Source organism: Saimiri boliviensis, chromosome 5 (assembly GCF_048565385.1).
Source record: "Saimiri boliviensis isolate mSaiBol1 chromosome 5, mSaiBol1.pri, whole genome shotgun sequence".
Taxonomy (NCBI): domain Eukaryota; kingdom Metazoa; phylum Chordata; class Mammalia; order Primates; family Cebidae; genus Saimiri; species Saimiri boliviensis.
Genome location: NC_133453.1, coordinates 125,196,942 through 125,220,814, shown reverse-complemented (window position 1 = coordinate 125,220,814; position 23,873 = coordinate 125,196,942). Strand labels below are relative to the sequence as shown.

Genomic DNA, 23,873 nt, shown 5'->3' with positions numbered 1-23,873 from the left:
GTGGGGATTTGGATAATGTAAAAACAGTACATAGGAAGCACTGAATAAATAGTAGTTTGTGTTTTTTTCTAAGCATCCAGTTTATTTTCTAGTCACAGGTTCCTTACTAAACGTTTGCGTAACGTGAGATCACATCAGATCAGAAAACATCAAGTGGGTAGCATTTTTGACCAAATCAATGTACAAAAGAAACTGCCTTTATATCTTGTATCTGAGCTCAAGGGTAGTCCATAGTTCAGCCTCTTCCTTCTATTTTGCCTTTGTCACCTGTTATATAAAATTATCTCTAAAATCCTTATAAATAAGACATGAGCTTTGCCGACAATGTGTAGGGTGAAAAAATGCCGGTGCTACATGCTAGGAAATGATAGCAACTTTACAGGAGAATTCAAGGTTTGTGTGTACAAAAATTATAAATGCCATTTTCTTTTGTGCTGGGAAAACTGAACTATAAAACACAAACGAACCGGGCCTTTCAAGGATGAGGTATCGCAACACTGGTACCTGTTTAATATATTCACCTTAAGAAGACTGGGTGCTAAAAATGCAATCACTGCAATTAATGAAGTTGGGGGAAAAGGGAAAGATTAGCTAATATGGGTAAAAGATCATTTAGGGTAAAATAAATGTGTAACATTCTCTATGTTCTCAATCAAGGCAGACTATGGGATAGCAGGAAATACGAGTTTTCTTATTTTCAGTGACATTGAGGTAACACTTCAGAATTCAGAAGGTAACTGGGGCTATACATAGTAATTAAAAGGACAAAATAGAGCAAAGCAGGGGTTCCATTCTCCAACTATTGCGATTTTCCTGAAATCTTAATGTTTTTGAGCCTCTCCTATTTAAAGACACAACAATTTAGCACACAACAAAAACTTCAAAAAGGCGCCAGCTGGACCGCAAAGCACTGATGAAAACGCAGAGAAGATATACTTCCCAAACTTTCATTAGGATGTAAAAGCCATTGTGAAAGACAATCTCCACTCTGTGTCAACTTATATTTATGCAACATGCATGTCAATGAAATATAATTTGAGTAATGTTATGTTGCTGTGCATCATGATTATGACCCCAAGAGAAAATGTATCTAGTACATTCTAGGGGTTTCGTGGAGGACACTGTAAAACAGAGTTTGAAGTAAACAATAGTAAAACACAAAAATAAAATACCAGGGTTTTTTTCCTCCAAATTCCTGGTTTAACAAGGACTTATTTGGAAGAAAAAAGGTCCCAAACATCAGGCTGTTCACAAAAATAACCCACAGGATCAACTTTAGGAAACACGTCTTAAGACTGTAACACTGATTATTTCTCTAGAGGATACATTGGACACGCCAACCCACATTCACAAAAATACGTTGTTATGTTTGGTTGAACTGCCCCCACACAGCACACTAAGGTGGGGGGTGTAACACGCATCCTTCTCAGGAGCTACTCAACTAAATGAGATTGCCTTTGCATTTAGGGAAGCGACTGCCAAACGTATGTATGAATGAAAAGAACTGTACTCCCTGCGTAACAAGAGATTATTTTGGAGACAGGTGATAAAAACCATACATCCTTTTTATTGTTAAGTCATAGAGAGGTATCAAAACGAAAAGCAAAATTACAGGGTAAGACTTAACAAAACTACTAGGAGCGTCAAAGGAAGTGAAAATGGGACTAGGCGCAGGGCAGTAGGAATTAACGAACACGGGAAGGACAAGGATGGGAAAACAGTGAGCGTGTGCTGAAGATATTAGGGGAGAGGATCTGGTGAAAAATTTGATCTTAGACCAGCGCCTAGGTAAAGAAATATTGGGATAAGATTTCCAAACCCCACTATGTGCTTAGGAGTCATCCACGCCATTGGCGCTGTCTCTGTCATCCTCTCCTTCTTCGGTCTCTTTTTCACCATCCTTGATCAACTCCCCCAGATCAGCTCCACGACCTTCATTATCATCATCATCCGGTAGGCCCCCCTCCTCGGCAGAGCCATCCACAGCCCCCTCGGACTCCATCTTCACATTAGTCCCATTTTCTTCACGGAGTTGCCGCTCTGCTTTTCTTCTGACTTATTCTTCATCTCTACTGCTCGTTTGCTCTGTTCCTTTTCAGTTTTTCCCAGGTTTCCCAGGAGAGAATACATTTTTTGTTTCATCTGGTTCAACTCCTTCTTAGTGGCCTGAAGGTCGTCGCCTTTCAGCTTTGCAGACTTGGAAGACCCTTGCAGTCCCCTCTGAGAATTGAAGCCACTTTACCCCCTCATGAGGTGTTTGCTGATACGTGCTGAGGGCACTGCAGCCTGAGCAGGAGGAGGAGGAGGGGGTGCAAGTGCCGGGTAATGTACATCCTGTCATCATAATGCTGTTGAAAGTCCTAGTCCAAGTCAAAGGAGGAGCTGAGTAGAGGGCATGGAGAAGCGTGTTCTGTTGCTGACTCGTAGATGGTTTCACACCTGCTTTTCCTCGGTTCACTTTTAGCTCTGCAGTCAAGTTAATATCTAAAACCTGGCCAGCAGTCATTCTTCCATCCTCCCCTGCTACAGCAGCCCAGGCATTTCCCTCATTCACGTATCGAACGAAGGCAAAGCCCTTATGAACGGAGCAGCCCACGATTTTGCCATGCTTAGAAAAGATTGCCTCCACATCAGATTTCTTGACCACGAGAGTGTTGAGATTCCCACTGAACACATGGGAGTTCAAAGAGCGAGGATCTGTCTTGTTGGTAATGCTGCCGGCCATTGTGTTTGATGATAAGGTTTCTCACAAAGCTGAAAACAGGAGCAGAGAGGGAGAAGAGATTCGATTCTGGGTCTCCTACTACTGGGTTCTCCGTGGAGAAGCTGACCGCTGCTCGAGGTTGGCAATGTGGCCACAACCGCTCAATCTTCAACTCTTCACAAAGAAGATCAGTAGTAGATATTTTCCCACCTGTATAACATTCTGTCACTCCAGGTAAACACCATCACCCCTACCCCTCAGCTGGACTTCATTCAAGTTCTCTGATCACGTCTCCACAGCTCCCAAGCAAATGACAACATCCTGGCTGGGCTTCAGGTCCCAGGCTGCAATTATATTATGGACGTAACTCCTGTGGTCCCACAAATCTCCAGGATTGAGGTTGTTTCTCTCTTGTCTCCTTCCGAACTGGCTCTGGAACAGGGATAGGGTTTCATAGATAGATAGGACCCTCAGAACTTCTACCTGAGGCTTTTAGAGGAGCCAGAGGCAGATACCACCAGGCAGGATCCTCCTTAAATGCATCCTTTATGCCGTTAACAAAGTAATCAAGCACATGCAATAGCAATAACCAATTTAGGCACATCCCAGACATTCCAGCTTGTCTGCCACCAACCACCAGCCATGACCTAAACAAATTCTTTCACCTCTTAGAAGCCAAATTTTCTCATCTACAAAATGGGATAACACAATCTCCCTTAAAGATGAGTTATATGTGATCATGGGTGTGGGCAGCTCTTTGTAAGCAATGAAGTCCTAAGCAATTGGAAGGGGTGGGGATTATGGAAACTGTCATCAGAGCTCCATTTGTTGCTGTGGAAAACCGCAGACACTGGACCATTTTCTCATCTTTCCACAGGTTGCTGGAATCACAACTTATAATTAATGCACAGTGATATGGCTTGACCCAGTTTCCTAAATTGGAATGCTTCCGCTAAAACTGATGAAAAATGTGAAATTCTTGTCTTCCAAGCAGAACTAGCTAGATAAACCCCCTCCAGAGCTAATGAGTAAATATATACATTGAAGTATATATAATGCATTCCCTCATTCAATAAATATTGATTGACGGCCTACTCTGTATCATTTATGAAGTTTAGAGTTTTTCCTGACTTGCCTCGTGTAATCTCCACATGAATTCTGTGAGGTAGGCATTATTATCCTGATTACAACTGAGGAAACTAACAGGGATTCGATAATTGGATCAAAGCCATTCACCTGGAACGTGGCAGACAGACAGTTAAACCCACTTCCTTGACCCAATGAACCTGCTCTTTTGTGACACCGCATGCCTTCTGCAGGCACCTCATAAAAGGGGTGACAGAGTTATGTCTGGGCAGATGGGACTGTCTATTAGTCCATTCTCCCACTGCTATAAGGATATATCTGAGATGGGGTAATTTATAAAGGAAAGAGGTTTCATTGACTCGCAGTTCCACAGGGCTGGGGAGGCCTCAGGAAACTTACAATCATGGTGGAAGGAGAAGCAAACACGACCTTCTTCACATGGCAGCAGCGAGGGGAAGGGCTGAGCAACAAGCAGGGAAAGCCCGTTACAAAACCATCAGATCTTGTGAGAACTCACTCGCTATCATGAGAACAGGATGGGGAAAACTGCCACCATGATTCAGTTATCTCCACCTGGTCCCTCCCACGACCGATGGAGATTATGAGAATTATAATTCAAGATGAGATTTGGGTAGGGACACAGTCAAACCATATCAGATTGGATGTTTAAGGAGCATGTCAGGTGGATGACAAATTGTGGCTCAGATGTGCCCCAGCATGTCCATCAAACATCCAACCTTCCCTGGGACCCAGCAGCTTATCCTTCTCCCTCTGCTTCAGGCAGCTCCCTGGGTGCCCCCATGGCCCCTGGAATGCATTTACTGCCTTTCTCTCTTGGTAGGCTCCTCAAGTTCATACCTTATGGACATAGTCCCTGTCCTCACAAGTCTCCAGAACTTGGTTCTAACCTGTTCCTCTTCCCACCATTCCAGGCCCCTCCAAGACTGGACTGGCACTGGGCTTCATCTTCTGAACTGGGCAGCCACATCTCCCCTGCAGCCTGACTGGTTTGCCGTCACTGAGCAGCCCAGAACGAGGAGTCAGACAGATTGAGCCTCTTCTGATTGCTCCCTATTTGACTTTGGGAAAATAACTTGATTTCTTACGCCATGGTTTCCATATCTGAGAATAGAGAGTAATAGCTGTCTCACAGGGCTGCTGTATGGATGAAATGAGAAGAGATACTGACATTTTTGATGTCCATGTCTGAGAATCACTCCCCAAGTGATCTCTTTGACTTCCTCTACACTACCGAAGAAGTAGGGCGAATGATAAATTGTGTACCATGTAACTTTTTTCTCTATGATTTATCATCTTTATTTATCTTTAATTTCAGTGAGCAGAATTAGATTTGGTGAATTTAGTTCCTTTTTAAAATTCAATCCTCAGTATTCCAACATGATTTATTAAATTTTCCTTCCATATTGCTTACTGATGTTCAGCTCGTTACATGTTATAGCCACCTTTCATATAATTTGATCTAATTCTGGGTTGTTTTTGTATTATTTATATACACTTTTCTCTTTATGACTGCACTTCAGCTGTTTTTATTACTATTGCTTTAAAACAGGTTTTATGAAAGCAGACAAATCCTCCCCACCTCTCCTCCCTCAAGGCCTTTCAGAATTGACTCTTATTCTTGGCCATTTATTCTTCCTGCTGTACTATTCTGTCAAATTTCAAAAGAGGTATTAGAAATTTAGATTAGGATTTACAGGGCTACACAGAGGATATAAAGGCTAGCATTTACTTTCAGGAACTTGTGTCTAAATCCCATGAGCCTTGAAATATCAAGTGCGTGGACACACACACACACACACACACACACACACACACACCCCCAATGCTACTGCCTTCTTGCTCTGCCAATACTTCCACACTGACAAAGTATAGAAAGAAGGAAGTAAAACATAACAGTAACCTGCCAGGCCTGGCTCCCATTAAGAGTTACTGAGATTAAGCTGGAAATTTGTCTAGATTTAAGGGGGATCCCAAGAGCCTCAGAGTCCAGACTGCTCTGCCCATGCCCCATTACATTGACATTTGACTAATCCCATGGTTCTCAAAGTTGAGTTCCCCCAACCAGCAGCATTAATAGCACCTGGAAATTTGTTAGAACTACAAATTCTTAGGTACCTTTCAGGCCTACTGAATCAGAAATTCTGGTTACATGGCTCAGTAAGCCTCCAGGAGACTCTGATGCATGCTCAAATTTGAGAACCACTGGATTAAACAAGCAGAGATTCACTCAAAGGCTACCTCCACCTGTTCCTGGGATTTCAGGCATGCTGGTAGCCTGGTCAGCTGCATAGAAGCAACTTGGAATGGTGCTGCAAATGTCCAACGGTGCTGCAAAACCAGACACACTGTAATAGGACCACATGTGACCTATAAATGGATGTGAAGAGAATCAATGTCTTCACTCTATTCTTCCCACTTGCCAAGAAAATGCAATTTTCCATTTATTCTTGTCTCCTTGAGGAATCTGAAGTAGTCCAGCTTTCTCTAGCTAGCTCATAAACATCCTTCACTGGGTTTATTACAAAGTTGTTAATACATTTTGTTACTGTGAATGCAACCTCTTTAGCTGTAAATTTCCTAATTGATTATGCCTGGTATTCATCCAATATCCTAGACATTTGTGGGCAGTTAGTCAGTTTTCTAAGCTCTTTATTTCTTGTCATTTCTAACTGCTGATTTGTTTGTCTTTTCAGGTTGTCTTTTAGCAGTGTTAGTACTTGCTAACTATTTGTGTCTACTATTTACTACGTGTATTTCTGTTTCAGGGAACAGGTGGGAAAATGGATCTTGCTTGACAAAGGATGATGGGGAAGGGCATTTTAGGGGCCAGCTTGTGCCGAAACACATTCCCACCTTTCTACCTGCTTCACCTCAACTGGCAGGCCTTCTTTTGGCCCACAGTCCCCTGGGAGGATATGTCTCCTAGTGTATTTTACCATACTCTTAAGACTGTAAAAATTCACGTTTCTTCTTATCCAAGTTTTAAAATTTGTTTGCAGAGTTATGTGAACTACTCTGTAATCATTCTTTTAATGTAGCTTTAATGGTTTCATTTTTATATTTAACTCTTGAATCCATATGGAATTTATATTCACATGAAGAATGAGGTAAGAAATCCAATTTTTCACCCTTCAAATAACTAACCAGTTTTCCTGACACCGTTTATGGAATAACCCATCCTTGCTGATAAATTTAAAGATGCCATTTTAATCAAATACTCAATTCCCATATGTGCTTGAATTCATTTTTGGACTCTATTTTCTTACACTGGTCTCTTAGTTTATTTCTGCCCTAAAATTATACTGTATTAAATATCTGTGGCTTTAAACCATGTTTTTGTTTTGTTTTCATTTTTTACTGTGTGGATTATAATGGTGTTTTGATACCTGATAGCATCATGTTCATTATTCTTATTTTTCTGTTTTTTTCTGACTCCAATTATGTGTTCATCCTACCAGAAAAATCTAGTTTAACTTACCAAATTTCAAACAATGTTCTCATGGTAATTGGATTGGAAAAACACTGAATTTAGAGATTACATTCAGAAATTGAAACTGCTCTATTGAGTATTCTTCTAAAGAAAAACAAGGGAAGTTTTCACTTACTAAAATATTTTTTCTGGCTCTTAATAGAAATTTAAAGTTTTTAGCGTAGCCCCTAACATTGATTATTAGATTTGTCCCTAAATATTTTGTTTGCTTCTGTTGTAAAAGGCACATTTTCTTTTGATATGGTTTGGATGTTTGTCCCCTCCAAATCTCATGTTGAAATGTAATCCCTTGTTGGAGGAGGAGCCCGAGGAGAGGTGATTGTATCATGGGGCCAGATCCCTCATGAATGGTTTGGTAACGAGTGAGTGAGTTCTTCCTCTGCGTTCATGCAAGATCCAGTTGTTTAGAAGTGTGTGGTGCCTCCCCTCTCTCTCTTTCTTCTGCTCCCACCATGTGACACCACTGGCTCCCCTTGACCATCTGCCATGATTGTAGGCTCCCTGAGGCCTCCTTAAAAGACAGCAGATGCTGGTGCCAGGCTTCTTGTACAGCCTGCAGAACTGTAAGACAATGAAACCTCTTTTCTTTATAAATCCCCAGCCTCAGGGATTTCTTTATAGCAATGCAAGAATGGACTAACATATCTTCTATTAAATTTTCTAACTGGTTACTATTTATACTCATGAAGGTTTGATTTTTGATATAAATTTATAAGCAGATGCTGTTTCCTTTTCAAATTTTGTACATCTTATGTCTTTCTCATGTGTGATAATAGGGGTTCTTATTTCTGATTTTAATAGCAATGCTTTTGGCTTTTTACATTAAGCTGTGATTGTTTGGAGTGGAGGATTATAATTTTTTCCAATGCTAAGGAAGTATCCACTAGTATCTATTTTATTAATCTTTTTAAAAATCTGAAATGAGATTAAGCAATGGCAAATGCATTCTTTGGCATCATATTTTCTAGTATTGAGCCATGCTTCCATTCTTGGGCTCTATTTATCTTTGTGTATCTTTCTTTTAGTGTTTTCTGCTTTCTCTCTGCTGATATTTTATTCAGGATTTTTGCATTGGTTGTCGTAATTGATAGTTTTCTTTTTTTTTCCCTTCTTTTTATGATCCTTTGTTTGTATCAGATTTTGGTATAGCATAGTGTGAAATTCTCCCATCTTTGGAAACAGTTTAAGAAGCACCATAGAGCTCGGTACCATGGTTCATGCCTCTGATCCCAGCACTTTAGGAGGCTGATGTGGGTGAATCACTTGAGGCTAAGAGTTCAAGACCAGCCTGGCCAACATGGAGAAACCCTGTCTCTACTAAAAATACAAAAATTAGCAGGGCATGCTGGCACGTACCTGTAATCCCAGCTACTCAGAGGCTGAGCCAGGAGAATTGCTTGAAGCTGGGATGAACCTATGAAACTGGCCTCATGCTTTAGTGGTGAGGATAGGCAAAAAGGTAGGTCTTAGATACCTTTCTCAATTTTCTCTATAGTCTAACTCTTCTCTAGTAAATTTTGATAATTTTTAAATAAAATTATGCATTTTATTTAGATTTTCTAATATTTAACTGTAGAGGTTGTGCAAAATACTTTATGATCAGTCTTTAAATCTTAAGCTCTTCTGCTTTTTTGAATTCAATTTTATTTGCATTTCCTCCATAGGCTAGGCAGTAGTTTGCTATGTTTAGTAATTCTTTCAGAGAATCTTTTAATTTTGTGTCCTTGAATCTCTGAATCAAGCTTTACATTTTTTTGTCTTCTACTCAATTGCTTTCTGCTTCTCTCTTCATTAGGGTCTTCCCTTGGATTTCCTTAGGTTTGCTTTATTATATATCTTCTATATTCTTGAATTAGTTACCAGAAACCAATGTGAGTGTCTTGGCAGCAAGCTCTACCTTCCCTGGGTCATCACCAGCTGTCCCATCCAAAATCCAAGGCTAGACTTAATAGTGAAGGTCTTTCCCTGCCAAAGATCACCTGCAGAGCCCACAAAGAGGCCATCTCCTCAGATGCACAGATACCAGTGTACCAATGTAAGGGCATGTCTTAGTTCATTTGTGCTGCTATTAAAAAAAATACAACAGACTGGATAACTTATAAAGAACAGAAACGTACTTTTTATAATTATGGAGGCTGTGAAGTTTAAGATCAAGATGCTGGCATTGGTTTCTGGCGAGGGCTGCTGTCTGTTTCCAAGATGGTACCTGTCACTGTGTCCTCATATGGCAGAAGGCAGAAAAGCAAAGGGATGCTCCTTTCAACCTCAAGCCCTTTTATAAGGGTGCTAATCTGATTCATGAGGACAAAGCCCTCGTGACTTAATCACTTCCCAAAGGCCACAGCTCTTCATATTATTTGTATTGGGGATTCAGTTCCTGTATGAATTTTGAAGGGAACATCATGGCTCAAACCATAACAGGACACAAGAATTATGAAAAAAAAAAAACAATAAAGCTGCAGCAATGGACCCTACAGAAACGGAAATCTACAAAATGACTGACAAATAGTTCAGAATGACCCTCTAAAAGAAGGTCAGTGAACTCAAAGAATATATGCAAAGAAAATTAAATTAAATTTGGGAAAGAATACATAGACAAAATGAGAAATTTGACAGAGATATAAAAACAATTAAAAATAGAAACTCTAGAGATAAAAAAATAACAACTGAACTCAAAAATTTAATAGAAAACTTCAACAGAACGCTTGCTTGAGTAAACAGAAGAAAGAACCAGTGAGCTTGAAGATACAACATTTGAAATTATCCAGTCAAATAACAGAAAAGAATGAAGGAAGTTCCAGGAATTATGGGATACTATCAAGAGATCCAACATTCACATAATAAAAGTTACTGAATGAGAAAAGAGAGAAAAAGAGTCAGAAAGCATATTTTAAAAAATAATGGCTGAAAACTTTCCAAATATAGGAAAAGATGCCAACATCCAGGTATAGGAAGCACAGAGACCTCCATTAAATTCAACCCACAGAGGAGTTCACCAAGAGAAATACTAACCAAACTATCAAAAATCAAAGACAAAGAAAAATGTCTGACAGCTGGGTTTTGACTCCGCTGATATATACTCTTCAAATAGCCAGTTGAACATAGAGTAAATGGTCATGGGAAAACAAAATGGTACCTCCTCTCCTGGTAAATACAGTTTATCTGCAGAAGGAAGATAAGAGCCTCCACATCTAAGGCAGGGTCTTAACCTTGAAATTATTGACACTTGGGACTGAGTAGTTCTTTGCTGTGGGGCACTGTCTGTCCTGTGTGTTGCAGGATGTCTAGCAGCATCCCTGTCCTCTAGCCACCAGATGCCAGTAGCGCTCTCCAGACCTCCAGTTGTGACAATCAAGAAGGTCTCCAGGCATTGCCAAGTGTCTTCCTTTGTTGAGAGACATTGACCAAGAACAAACACTCCACACCTTCCTCCTAGGCTTCCCACTCACCTATTCCCATCCGTTCCCTTCAAACAGAGTTTCAGAGTGAGATATGTGGCAGAAGTGATGCTTTGTAACAGTAGAGAAGCTTCTAGAAGCTTGTAACAGTGGAGAAGCTTGACTTCTAGAAGCTCCTATCTCTGATGATACCTTTCAAAGGTATGGTAAAAGCTTCTAATCCTATATTTAGTTGAATGCTACCTTGCTGGTGTGTCTTCTATTTCAGTTTTTAAATTAATTTGATGGAGAGGGAGATTATGTGCTTCTTCATACTCCACCATCTTTCCACAGCTGTCTCTTCTCTTGGTTGCAGTGCCAAGTTCTTTTCACTGCATGTCTGACAGAGAAATGTCAGGTTACAGTAAAGTTATAATTAAATCTATCGTCAGCTCTTATCAGGTGGCATTAAACAGAGGAACTTGGAATAAAGTACAATGTTCTCTAAAGGGAGAAATATTTTTACATGAATATTTTGGTATTTGTTAATGTACTGGAGTTAATAGAGAGGTGTAGGAAGTGCTGAATAGAAACCCAATTTGTAGTGATGATTGCCAAATTAAGATTAGCACAGAAACCTGTCTGGAGTGGGAGGTAAAGTCTGCTGTTCCAAAGACGAGGTTTTGAAAGTGTAGGTGGAGAGAGTGAGAAAAACGGAACGTAAATGCTCTTGTGACAGGAATGAGAAAAGAACCTGCAGGTCTCCTGAGAGCCAGGCATATAAATTTAGAAGTAGGTGTGACACCCACCCCAGAGATTAGCAGAAACGGCCATTCCTTAATCCTCACCTTGTTGACATCCTTCAAAAGCATCAGATAACTTCCAGCTTGCAAAGAACTTTTTATATATTTAGCATTTTAAGTAAAAGGGGTAAAGGTATGTGATGGCCTAATGAAGGGATTTGTAATGGGATTCCTAAATAGACAAAGGTGTAATTATCGTTAGCCAAGGCAAATCACTGGGAAGAGCACTTGGCTGAAAGCTGCTAACATTCAACATTCCCTGCAGCCAGAGGACGACGTGCTTCAGTCCTGAAGGTGGGAGAAATCTGGGCAGCAACTGACAGCCTCCCTCGTGCCACTCAGATCCACTATGCTTTGTAGAAGTCTTGAGAGCAGCTCCTTCAGGATTCTGGTGGGCCTCTTTTCCTGGGGAAAGGTACAAGAGTAAACTAACTGGATGGACTATAGCTTTGCCATTGCCACTGGTCTCAAGATCACGGCTGGTCCTTATTATCTTCTTTCTCTATCACGCATTTGGAAGTCCCCTCACTCTTAGTGAGCACTTCTTCTGATCTAGGTAGTTTACCTTTTGTGGGCTACCTGCGGACTGAACCCCTGGTCATGTCGTTCTCAAGCCATGGCAGCAATACTTGACCATTTTCCATGAAAATGGGGCGGGGGAGTGCTAAGAGAAGCCACAGTGCATCACTTTGGTCTCAAACACATTTTTCTCTCCTCCTCTGTGGATGACAGCAGGCTTATTTTTGCCTAATCAAAGTCAATTACCACAGCTAGAATGGTGACTCCTTTCCTTTTCTGTCAGCACAGACTGCCCACAGTGACCATGCAGCAGCCATAATTCGAAATTTAATAGGACTCGTATAGCCTTTGATGGAATTGTTCCTCCAACCTGAGGTCAAGATCTCTAAACTCACAGACTCCAAAGTTGTGGGAACAGGATGCAGACATTCCCTAAGGGGTGACTGGGAGTAATGTAAGTAGGACCGTTCCTCCCTCCACCCCTTAGTTCCCAGACCCACGTAACAGGGAACCACTGAAGTCCTTTGAGTAGAGAAATGGCGATTGCACTGCATTAATGTTGAGGATAGGCCACAAGGAATGTATTTGAGGCAGGAAGCCCAGTGATGAGTCTGTTAGAATTGTCCAGGCAGGAAATTATGTGGGCCTAATAATGGAATATTATTAGAGCCTGACATTTTCTTCAGCAGGAAAGCAAGCTCTTGGCATCCAATCAGGAGGCGTACTGTAGGTTAGGAAAGACATTTTTTAAGCTTTCTCTGCACTCATATAAGCAAACCTATTACAGGATCATTCCAAAAATAACTGAGCCAAACTGGTGAGCTGCGGCTTGGCTGTACGTCAGCTTGATCAGCAGAGACACATAAATACTGTCACTCCAAAAAAACAGACAGACAGGTAGACTCTCTGTATCAGCCCCACCCAGAGTAGGGCCAGGGATTCTGCCCCCACACTTGTTCTCTGTTTATTCCTCTGTCCCAGAGTATTTATTGCCATCCACCTGGAATTCAAGCTATTCCACTGTGTAGTTATCACCTGCTGTAGACTCTGTGATCCCATAGAGCAAGAATCTTGTCCTATACTATTCTCCACCCTGACCATGCCTATTACAGCCCCTGGACCAGAGACCAAGCTCAGTAACTGTTAAATGGAATTAAAAAATCTTGCAAGCCAGATCACAAAACTACTATCAATAACCAATAATAATGACAATAATCATCATCATAGTTAACATTTCCTAGGCACTTCCGATGGGCCAGGCACACTGCTAAGGGATTTTGATGCATTCTTTTAGTTAGTTCTTCCAAAAACACTATGAGGTGGGTGTTATGATCGTCTCCATTTTACACAGAAAGAAATTTTAGCACAAAGAGTGAAGTAACTTGCCCGAAACCATCCTGCTACTAAGTGACTGTCCCATTTGTCAAAAAAAAAAAAAAAAAAAAACAAGGCTTAGGAGGGTGCTACTGCTATAACCCTGCAAATGTGATACCACTTTCCACAGGATTCCAGACCGATCTGTGAGATTAATAGCTACTAGGCATTTGGGTGATTACTAGGAACCAGCACATGTTCGTCAAGAACAAACCATGCTAAGTTAACCTCGTTTCTCTTCCCATTATTCATTCCACCCCAGCATCCCTGAAAACTCCCTTTATCAATGGCCGTGTATTCCAAATCCTGCCCCACGCCCCCAACCCTGCTGCACAACCTCCAGCCATATGCTCCGCTGAGAGTTTCACACGTCCCTTTTACGTAGGCATTTATTTTCAAGGAATCAAAGGTGTCATCACAGTTTCTCTGTCATTCCTCCTCCACAGCTGCTTCCCTGTCCCTGCACAGCTTCCCACCGTTCAGCTTTGGGTAGGACGCACTTGGAAAGAGAGATGCAGCTGCCTTCACCTATGCCCAGCCTCGAGGTTTCTCGGCTTGCCCATTAGAAGGGCAGGCTTGCTCACAATGGCCCAGGCTTCAACAGGAAGGAACTGGAACTCCACCCTTACTGCTGCCCATGTGATTTAGCCATCACTTCAACCTCTCGCTTCCCTCAGGAGTGAAAAGGTTGCTTCAGGGAGGTAGCAATAAAGTTCAAACATGGATATAAGGAACTCCTACAGCTCAACAGCCCAAATCCAAATAACCTGGTTTAAAAAAATTGGGCAGTGGACTTGAATGGACATTTCTCCAAAGAAGACATACAAATGGCCAACAACTATATGAAATCACCTAATTATCACTAATCATCATGGAAATGAAAATGTAAATCAACAGCACAGTAAGACATCAGCTCACACCCGTTAGGACAGTTATTATCAAATAATCAGTGATCAAATAATGAATAATCAGAAAATAATGAGCATTGTTGAGAACGTGGAGAAGTTTGAATACCTGTGCCCTCTTGGTCCGTTGCAGTAAACAGTATGGAGGTCCCTCAGAAAGTTGAAAATAGAACCACCGTACGATCCAGCCATTCTACTTCTGAGTATTTATTTAAAGAATTGGAAACAGGATCTTTGCACTCCCATGCAAAGAGATATTTTCACTCCCATGTTCACTGCAGCACTATTCACTATAACCAAGAGGTTGAAACCATCTAAATGTTCAAGGGATAAATAGATAAACAAAATGTGGTATATACATACAATGGCATGTTATTCCATCTTAAAAGAAGGAAATCCTGCCTCATGCAACCACATGGATGAACCGGGAGGAATTATGCTAAATGAATCAAGTCAGTTACAGAAAGATAATGCGCCTGATTCTACTTATATGAAACCTCAAAAGTAGTCAAACCCACAGAAGCAGAAAGTAGAATCGTGGCTTCCAAAGGGGAAGCAGAATGGTGGTTGTTGCTCAGTGGGTGCAGAGTTTCGCTGTACAAGAAGAACAAGTTGTAGAGGCCAGGCATGGCAGCTCAGTGCCTGCAATCCTAACACTCTGGGAGTTTGAGGTGGGAGGATCACCTAAGCCCAGAAGTTTGAGACCAGCCTGGGCAACATAGTGAGATCTCGTCTCTAAAAAGCAAAACAGCCAAGGTGTGATGGTTCATGCCTGTAATCCCAGCACTTTGGGAGGCTGAAGTGGGTGGATCACCTGGGGTCAGGAGTTCAAGACCACCCTGGCCAACATGGTGAAATCACACTTCTAATAAAAATATAAAAATTTGCCGGGCCTGGTGGCACATGCCTATAATCTCAGCTACTCGGGAGGCTGAGACATGAGAATCACTTAAACCCAGGAGGTGGAGGTTGCAGTGAGCCAAGATGGGTCCATTGCACTGCAGTCTAGGTAACAGAGCAAGACTCTATTTCAAAAAATAATAATAATTACTATTATTAATTAAAAAAAGAAAAAGTTCTAGAGATCTGCTCTATAACATTGGGCTTATAGTTAACTACACTGCACACTTAAAAATTTGAGGGTAGATTTCATGTTATGGTTTTTGTTTTTTGTTTTTTTTTTGAGATGGAGTCTTGCTCTGTTACCAGGTTGGAGTGCAGTGGCGCAATCTTGACTCATTGCAACCTCTGCCTCCTGGGTTCAAGCGATTCTTCCACCTCAGCCTCCCGAGCAGCTGGGACCACAGGTGCGTGCCACCATGCCCAGCTAATTTTTGTATTTTTGGTAGAGACAGGTTTCACCATGTTGGCCAGGATGGTCTCAATCTCTTGCCCTCATGATCCGCCCACCTCGGCCTCTCACAGTGTTGGGATTACAGGCATGAGCCACCGCACCTGGCCATGTTATGTTCTTGCCACTATTCTGTAAAAGAAAAAATGTGAAATTAATAAGCATCATCTGTTCCTGACCACATCACTTTTAGACTTAATTGAAAGGCAGGGAGAAGGGCAGCACATAATCTAGAGCTATTTCACTCTGTCCCTCAAAATTTATCTTGACCTGGGTGGCAGCTATGTGGGCACATGAGTGTGTAAGAATCGGGGTTTATACAGAGAACAAATTCATAAGCTGTGTACAGCTTCCAACATTTATACATTAGTGCAGTTTATGCATAACGTTATACTACAATAAAAATGGAAATTAAATGGTAAGGAAACAACTCAATGCTTCAAGAAGCTTGATTGACTAGATAAGTTAGACCATCTCTTGGGATCAGTGAACGTCACGGAATATTCCGAGCAGGAGAGGGTCCCACTAGGAGCTGTGCTTTCTCTGGAAGCTTCTGGAAGTTTCTGGCCTTCTGTGCAGGCCATGGAGTCACACCTTCACTCTCCCATTGCCCTAAGCCCCTTGAGGGCAGACTTCCTGCCTGCTTCATCAAAGCCCTGATTCAGTGCCTAGCATAGTGGCTGGCTCCAAGCTGGCTGACTAATTAAGGGTGGGGACACCCTAATTGCTTCTGGGACATCAGTGGAGAAAGCAGCTGCTGCTCAAGGCCAGCCCACTGAAGTCAACCAGCATCAATAGGGCACCTGCTGTATGCAGAGTCATGAAATGGAACCTAGAGAAGCTGCTTAGAGAACAGAAATGCTCCCAAGTTTCCTTCCCACAAAAGAAGGGCCGTCTCTCTAGGTGGCTTTTCTTAGAAGCTCCGGCTGATGGTTTTCAGTTTCGAGTCCCACCCAAAGAGACTCTTTGACATTTACAGGACGTGCCTAAAGATGCAGCTTACAGACTCCAGCTCCAGCAGGTTCCAAAAGGAGCTTAATGAAGAGGCTTTAGGGTTAAAACAATCTCTCGTTGCCATGGCAACAGTGCAGGTCATTAAAGAGAAGGCACTTGGGGCTGGCTAGGCTCCTGTAGGTCCTGGGGCTGGTAGGAATCATGGTCCATGAGGCAAGGGGGATGCGGGGCCAGGGAGAAGACTAGTCAGGAGGGCAGAGGCTGCCGAAGTGCCTCATCTTCCTCTAGGACGCAGAATGGAAAGGACTGAATACATGTGGCACCCTCACATGGAATGATCCACCTCTCAGGATAGGTGATGTTTGAAGAGGGGTGGAGAAAAACACTCCTTACTCACAGCTGACTCAGGAGGCTCCCTTAGCAGGCCCCCACATCTGAACACTGCAGAACACCTGCAGCTATAACCAAAAGGCAGGGAATGGGAAACTGGAATATACAGTCTCCTGGGCAGGTACCCTGTCCTTGAGGGGGCTGAGGGAAGAGGGAGAAAAAAGGGGATAGAGAGAGGAAAGGATGACGGGAGGTCTTAAGACAATGAACACAGCCCTCTCTGCCTGGAGCCCCAAGGTAAATGCAGGGGAATCGGAAGCCAGTCTGGCTCCTAGAGCCTTAAGATTTTGTGGATCTCAAGACAGTCACCAGTATCATGAGCAGAGTCAGAGAGGAATTTTGAGCCCAGCTCAGAGGCAAAACCTTTCCCAAGACATTTCAGCATCATTCACCATCCCTGACCAATTCAGGGCCTTTCCCGTCACCATAACAACCTACATCTCATAATAATCAGCAGGACTCTTTATCAGAAGGGATGAACAAAGTCAGCCTGCAAAGGTAATTTACCCCCAGTTCAGAAGGATTTGTCGTCTGGGTTCTCCTAGACAATCAGGAAAGCTGCTGAGAGTACCCACCCTGGGCAATCAGAACCAAAGGCTCCTGAACTTGGCACAAGGAACTCTGCTAGATGGCAGAAGCCCCATGAGCATAGACATCAATAGATAAGGTGAATTCCAATGCTCTGTAGCCCCTAAGAACACAAATGGGGAGGCTGAAGAATTTCAGCTCTAACTGCATTTCATCACAAAAAGGAACTACAGAATATTCTGTGATGAGAGGTGCTACAAAATATCATCAAGAATGTGAGCTATCACAGAATGGTAAATGTACAATCCCATGCCATGGAAGGGCAGAGGAATGCAGGCCAAGCTGCTGGACAGGTTTGAAAGAGCAGCTGCATGTGGTAGCCTCAAGCTGAGCATCCGCTACAGCTCCCTGCAATGCTGTGAGTGGCCCTGCCCCATCACGCGCTTCTGCAGCAAAACAGACCTGCTTCAGAGCTAGAGGTCAGCACCACGGATAGTAGCCTGGAGGTCAGATGGCCACAAACTCCAGAGCCCACCAGCTAAAGGTGTCTCAGAGTGAGGCTTGGACATGGAGCACATGAAGAGGAAGAAGGGGCAGATCTGATAAGTCTGGTCATAGAGGGCATCTAAGCAGCTCTAGACAGAATGTCTTGGGGGTGAGGGCGCACACACGGGGGACACCAGGCCGCAGACACACTCAATGCAGCTGGTTCTGGAGGTAAATGGGGGTCAAAGAAGCCCCCAGGGGAGAGAGAACTGAGGCCTGGGCAGGGTCCAGGGCCAGACACGAAGGGCAGGGAAACCAAGAGAGAAGCCCAGAGTTTGGCTGTAGGTTTTTGGGAATCACCCAGCTCAACAATCTGGTTTTATTTTTTTATTTATTTATTTTTTTTTTTGAGTCTCACTCTGTCACTGAGGCTGGAGTGCAGTGATGCAATCTCAGCTCACTGCAGCCTCCGCCTCCCAAGTTCAAGTGATTCTTCTGTCTCAGCCTCCTGAGTAGCTGGGACTACAGGTGCACGCCACTATGCCTGGCTAATTTTTTGTATTTTTAGTAGATATAAGGTTTCATCATATTGGCCAGGCTAGTCTGGAACTCCCGGCCTCGTGATCTGCCTGCCTTGGCCTCCCAAAGTGCCGGGATTACAGGTGTGAGCAACCACGCCCAGTCACATCCTGTTCTTTAGATGGGGAAGCAGAGACCCCGAGATCACACAAAGAGCCCCTTCCAGCCCCAGATCAGGCCCAATCCCCAAGATTCCAATAGACAGGAGCCTTCAGAATGTCCATGAGGCCCCTGTGAAGTGGGGGGCTGGGATGCCTTGCCATCGTGTAACAAACAGCAGAACTCAAGCATACCCCACTTTCACCCCAGCCCCTCAAAACCCTGGCAGTGTTCCCTGGGGCTGCTTTGTCCCCCATTTACCTCTAGAATCAGATGCATTGAGTATGCCCGCAGCCTGGTGTTCCCTGTGTCTGCACCCTCAGCAGGAGATTGCCCCCCAAGGACAGGGTGCATTTTGCTCGTGGGGTTTATGCGTACTTAAAGCATGAAATACAAGAGACACGAGGTTGTGCCTCCAACCATCTTCCTCCACTGCCCTTTCTTCTCAGAACACAGCCTCTCCTCGAAGTAACTTTGGGAAAAATAGCTCAAGACTAGTGTTTTAAAGGGGCCCAAATTATTAACATAATGGTAACGCCACATGCCCAGTCCAGCCCTGCTCCTTATTCCTGCAACCCCGCAGTGGCTGAGTTACAAACAGCACAGATAGATGGGTGGTGTGGAACAAGAGCACCGTGCCGGACTCAGGAGGCCTGGGATGGTGTCCTCGCTTTTATCAATGGCCCCTGAAGACTCTTTCACGAAGGGGTGTTCCAGTGTAAGAGGGTGTCCGGTGGGAATTTTCTTGTTGCTCTGAAAGATCAACTAAAAGAGACATGTGAGAAGAAACCGTGGCACCTATACCACATCTGGAAGTCCGGAGCACCACCAGCATTGGGGCCAGCCACTGGATAAAAGGATGAATTTAGAGATGCCATTTTGAAGACTCAGCCCTGTAATTCCCTCTACCCTACCCCGTGGACAGAGAGGAGGGCAGGACGTGGGGACAGGCGCTGCTCAGGAAATGCTGTATTTGTGAGGAGAGAGACTGTTCTCCTCCTCTGCCCTGTGGCGATGGGAAACAGGGTGTCTTTCCCAAGAAAACATTTAAATCTGGGGGAGTGCCTTCAAAATGAAAAGATTAGATTTGGTTCCCTGGTTAGGTATCTGCTTGGTGTTCAGACTTTCATCTACCTCTGTGTGTCCAGAGCTGGGAGGGACTCTCTGGAGAAAGGGATGTCATGGGGACCACAGCCAGGAAGGCAGAAGGTCAAGGTCACCACCTCTAACCACCAGTCTCTAAGAGGGTAGAAAATAGGCCCCACCTGGCTACAGCTGCTGGCTTGACAGTGTTGGCCAGGCAAAAATCAACCGCAATCAGGGTGTGAGGCTCTTTCTCCTCCTGCATCTACTCCAGAGAAAGAGTGCCAGGATGGGGAGGGGAGGAGGCAGTGAGAGCCAACCATGCCCCTGCCCTCACTCCAAGCCGGCTGCCAGACTCCATCCCAAACCATTAGTGCGCCCAACCTCACCTGCTCTGGGGAGAAAGAAGAGAAGAAAAGCTTTAAATAGATAGATGTGAGATCAACATTTTAAAATGATCAGGGCTGAGTTCTTCAGAATCGCAAGTGACTGGACTTTCTGGAAGTCAGCTATGCCAACATTAGTGCAGCTGCCACCCAGAGGAACCGCAGAACCACAGTCAGGGCAGGCATGGGAAATGCAGGAGGGAACAGAACAGCTCATTTCACGTTCATATCCTAATAAGTTGCAACTGCTTAATAAAGCACGTACGCTAACGCCAACTTGTTGGCTCAGACGTTTTCTAAAACCTGGAGGCAGGAAGGTGAGGCTCACGCTCAGGGACCCCAGACGTGACCAGAGATGAAGCTGCATACCACAGGAGGGAGAGGTCCTGCTGCTAAGGCCATTTGGGGTCACATGGGGATGGACAGGAATGCCAGGCGGGGGGTTGGGGGGTCTAGATTTGAGTCCAGGCAATGGAGAGAGAGGGAGAAGGTCTGGGTGCCTACAGAGTGACAAGGCATTCTCTCTGTGGTAGTTCATTCCCAAGGGTTGCCTGACAACCTGCGTGTGACCCAGGCATTGGGCCCCACTGTGTAGGATCCAGGCAGAAAGATCTGGAGACAGTGGGCCATCCACACTTCACAGCACCTTTGGTGCAGCCACCAGCCTGTGGCCAGTGCCCTCCTCTGAGTTCACGCAATTCCAGAGTTTCTCTGGTACGACACTGTATGGTTGCTTGTTATTACACTTACGAGACATCTCATCCCAAACTGTGAAAGTCTCAATGGCAGGGAGGGTTCTTATCACTTCACTCTCCCAGCACCAGCAAGGACCCCGATCACAGGAGCTGTTGAATAAGTGTTTCTTGAATGAATGGCTGGATAGGTAATAGAATGACCAAACAAACAGATGAATGAATGGGTGAGTGGATGCTGAATTAACCCTTTAGAATATAAGAGAATATAAGCATTATTTTTCTCTACCATACAAATGTGTCCAGGCTCTCAGCTGAGGCCTCAGAAAACAGGAGACATTTTTGTATGAAATATCTGTGACCCCTATATGACTGAGCTAATGACAGCCCTGGCTAACGTAAACGGTGCCCTCTAGAATATCACAAAATCAAAGCTTCAAGTGTCCACCCTCTAGTGTCCAATTGCTAGACTGCACCATTTCTTTTTAACTTTGATAAGCACAGCTGTTTTCCAGAAAGATGACGCAGGGCTTTCTCAATTAGGGACACAAGGGATGTGACTTGGAGTCATTCCACTTTTCTGTCCCTGGAGGGAAAGACATTGATTTGCACATCTTATGTTCCCAGCAAGGAGCTTGTGTGGCATCCCAGGTACCTTCAGGGTGACTGTTCCACCACAGCACATACATCTGCAAAGCAGAGCCTTATGATTTTTTTCTAGAACTTGATAGAGAAAAGTTGGCGGGATTCCAAATTCATTTGCATCATCCAAAGAAATGTCAACACTACAAGTGAAGAAGAAAGAAAAGAAAGACCTATCTGATCCTATAAGCATAACTTCAAACAAAAATTGTTCTTAATTTTTTATCATTTATTTGGGTAAGAAAACTTCTAGTCAGCGTGTATTGAATTTAAAAATCGTAATCAGGAATTGCATCTAGCCATTTCAGGTATAAAATCTGATTTTTTTTAAAGGTAGATGCAAACTCAAGTTTCTCATTAAGAAATTTGATAATTTTATTTATAGGTTTCATATAAATTTGATATTTAGTATTTTTTATTTTCCTGATATCTTCTATTATTTAACCCATCCTAATTATATATTATGGAGAAAATATAATGAATTAATTCACCTAGCCGCTTAAATGTTCCAGAATTCCTTCCAGTTTACCCTTATGTGCAAGGCAAATGTTTTCTGTTTGTGCAATGATAGGAAAGAATGTTGGAAAGCACTTGGATAGAGGTTGCCTATTTTAACTCAAAACTGCTAAAATTCTTTAACATTCTCGTTAAAAGTATACAATTCTAGCATAGGCTTAGATTTTAATAATGCAAAACTCATTTAACTGGAAAAAATATAAGAGGTCAGCCTCTACAGAAGCTATAAAACTTGGCTGCCACAATTAATGTATGGCAGATTGTGTTTTCCAAGGATGACTGCAACAACATCTTCCCTCCCAAATGATCTTCTTATTTTGTGATTTTGGCATCCCTCCCATAATAAAATGGGGTCTATGTTTTCTTCCTCTTAAATCTGGATTTGTGACAAAAATGGAAGATGTACTGTTTGACTTCCAAAGCTAGGTTATAGAAAGTAATACATATTCTTGCTGGTACTCCTGGTACACCGGTTTTTTGGAACTCAGCCACCATGCTGTGAGGAAGCCCAGGTGTTCCAGCCAACAGTCCCAGCTGAATTCCCAGCTGATGGCCAGTACCAATTTGTCAGTCATGTGAATGAGACATCTTGAAAATTCATCCTTTAATCCCAGGTTGAGCCACTCCTGCTGACACTATACAGAGTAGAGACAAGCTATTCCCAAGCCCTGCCAAAAGTTCAGCTTTGTGAACAAAATAAATGAGTATTGACATTTAAGCCACTAAACTTTACAACGGTTAGTTACAAAGAAACAGATAGTGAGAACAATGAAGAAACAAAACTCAGCTAAACTAGGTCAGAGAAGGATAAAGGAGCAATACTTATGAAAAGCTCTCAAAAATATACATGCCCTTATACTCAACTCTTCCACTTTTGGGAATTTAATAGTAAAGAATGAGTTAAAGATGTGTGCCCAAGATTTCACTACAAAAGTATTCTCTGAAACAGCTAAAAGCTGAAAACAATCTAAATGTTTAACAGATAAGTGAGTAATCCAATTATTGCACACAAAATGCTGTTATTCTAAAACCTGACCACCAGAATCATTTGGGGATCCTTCTAAAGAAAAGAAAAATGAGTAGCCCTTCCTTGAGTTCCTTGTTGATAAATATTAAGGTTGTTTCCAGCTTGGGGCTATTACGGTCTTGTAATGTATTACACCACTATCCTTCTTCTTCCTAGAAGCTGGCTAGCTGCATCAAAGGTAGGCACAATTTTCATTGCAATCAATTCTCACTAAATCTATAGCAACTTATATTCAATTCATATGACTTCCCTTTTCTCCACACCCTCACCATCCCTGGGTATGACTGACTTCTTAGATTTTATCAGTGAGATGTACAAACATTGGCTTTGCCTTAATCTGAACTTCCCGGATTACTGATAGAGTTGAGCGGACGTTTATTTTTCACTTACATTTCCTCTTCTAGGAATTGCCTCTTTATGTCCTTTATCCATTTTCTTTCCTTCTGCGTTGTTTGTCTTTTTCTTATTCATTTGGAGGAATTTGATCATTAAGGATATCGCCCTTTGTCAGTCATGCGGGTTTTAGGTATTTTCTCTCAGGCCTGTGCTGGCGAATATGGCAGCCACCAACCACCTGTGACTATACACATCTAGACTAAATTAAATAAAATCTAAAGTTCTTTTCTTAGTCGCACTAGCTTCACTGCAAGTATCCAGTAGCCACATATGGCTGATGGCTACTGGATTGGACAGTACAGAATAGAACGTTTTCCTTAACACCCAAAGTTTTACTCCAACTACTGTTCATCTTTCTTCTACGTCTGTGTTATCTCTGGCCATACCTACTTTGAAATTTTTATATAACTCTTTCTGTATGGCTGCTAGGTATGAAGAAAGCCAACCCTGGCTGGGTGCAGAGAC

At 42.9% G+C, this 23,873-nt stretch overlaps 1 pseudogene; it reads right to left on the bottom strand.

Annotated features, from left to right (window-relative positions):
- Positions 1–1,831: 1,831 nt before the first annotated feature.
- LOC101036908 (heterogeneous nuclear ribonucleoproteins C1/C2 pseudogene) lies at positions 1,832–2,740 on the bottom strand (annotated as a pseudogene).
- Between the last annotated feature and the right edge of the window lie 21,133 nt (positions 2,741–23,873).